The sequence below is a fragment of the Vombatus ursinus genome, unplaced genomic scaffold, assembly GCF_900497805.2.
Source record: "Vombatus ursinus unplaced genomic scaffold, bare-nosed wombat genome assembly UNPS02005353.1, whole genome shotgun sequence".
Lineage (NCBI taxonomy): Eukaryota > Metazoa > Chordata > Mammalia > Diprotodontia > Vombatidae > Vombatus > Vombatus ursinus.
The window spans coordinates 1-1792 of NW_020945131.1; the positions used below are offsets into that span (position 1 = coordinate 1).

Here is a 1792-nt window from a genome sequence, read left to right on the forward strand (position 1 = left end):
TGTAGGGGGGTAAACATGGTCAAACCTGGGCTCTGGAAGATTTATTATCTCAGGATTCCATTTGATAGATGAGTGATGCATGAACTGGAGTGGGGAGAGACTTGAGGCAGGGAGACCAAACAGCAGGTTATTGTAATGATCTAGGTGTGAAATAATGAGGTCCTGTATCAAGATGGCAACTGAGTCAGGTGACAGAAGGTAAACCCAATGGGTCCTGGCATCAGATTGCAAACTGTTTTCACTTTCATCCCTACTTTCTGTAATCATCAATACACTGGCCCCTTCCCTGCTGCCCACAAACATGCTGTCTTCCTTAAAAAAAGATCCCCTCACTTAGGGGGCCAGTGCCACAGAGGTAGACTGCCCCAGTCCTAACCCAGATGGCCCTGAAAGCCTCAGGACCTGCAGGCCAGCTAAGATGGCAGCCTCTAAGGACTAAACAATGTTCACACATGTTCTGGCGACTCTCTTTTCCATGGGATCCTTGGCTGCCTTCAGTAGATTTTGGATAGAGTTGTGGGTTCTACTGAAGGAACTGCCTGAGGTGTGGAATCTCCCCTCCTACCTGTCCAAGGGCTGGTAGCCCTTGGAAACCTAGGCCCACAGGCTGCAATTTATGGGACTACTTGTCAAAGGATGAACTAGACCTAATCTGAAAAGTAAAGGTCCTAGAGATGGTGGAGACTGATGGTCCCTTCTGTGTGGTACCCATGGCAGAGAAACCCAAATTGTGTCCTTCCTGGAGTTAGCTGTCACACTCACCCTGAGCTGCTACATCTCCAAAATCACTTTCTTCTCCTTCATATCCCACCTGCCCCCAGCCTTCCTGTACTCCTTTTAACCCAGGTCAGAGTATTAGAGCTCTGCTGTTCTGTGGGTTGGCCCTGACATAAGGTGTATGTCACCTGGAGTGCCAGCCAACCTCCTCGACCAGCTCCACAATATTCCCTTGGCATCCTCCCTGGATCCCAGTGCTTTTTCCCCTCCTGGCATCACCCCTTCAATCTCCATGGTACTCACCCACTTGGAAGAGTACTTGTTAGCAAAAACCTTGCTCTAGGTGCTACCTGGCCTGCTTGTCACTTCAGTGGCAGCTTTCCAGGGTTTTGTTGCCATCAGTACCCTCTCAAATTACCCTGGGAGTGAACTACAGGGGTAGGCAGCCACTTCAGAGGGAAAGGGATCATCACTGCAGAAGCCAGGAGAGGAAGGCCAGAGATAGTAGAAAGAGCCCACTGCAGCTCTGCTCAGCCAGAGGGGCCTGCCTGCTGGTGTTGTGGGGGGCCATGAATCCCCTGATCAGTAGGGTACTTCCTGTTATGCAGAACCACTCTTGCCTACCCTATGGGTACCATGTTGACCACTTGGTTTTTGTGCTGGGAAATTCTGCCAGTGTGCTGACCTGTTTCCTCACCCTGGCCATCCTCTGTAGGTCATTGCCTGGTCTGGGTGCCCTCTTAGCACTGGGCACCTATGTAATGGTTCTGGCAGCCTTGAGCCACTATCTTCAGCTAATAGGCACCTCAGCATTTGGAGTTCTTATGGTGCTATCATGAGTTCTGTGCATAAGCACCTTTTCCTATGTGAAAGTGGCAGTGAGGGCTAGGGTGCCGTTCTGGCTGTGGGTATCAGATTATTTGCTGGAGGCTTCTGACATATTCCTCTGAGGAAGTGTTTATCAGGTCTTTCACCAGGGCCAAGACTGCAAGGACATGTGCAGTCCCTAATCAGCCCATAGGTGTTTTGTTTTGTTTTTGGTGAAACTACTCTTCCTTTTCCCATCCCAACTCTC

General features: G+C 50.1%; 1 pseudogene; it reads left to right on the forward strand.

Annotated features, from left to right (window-relative positions):
- The first annotated feature begins 418 nt into the window (after nucleotides 1–418).
- On the forward strand, nucleotides 419–1012 carry LOC114032475 (annotated as a pseudogene).
- Nucleotides 1013–1792: the final 780 nt, after the last annotated feature.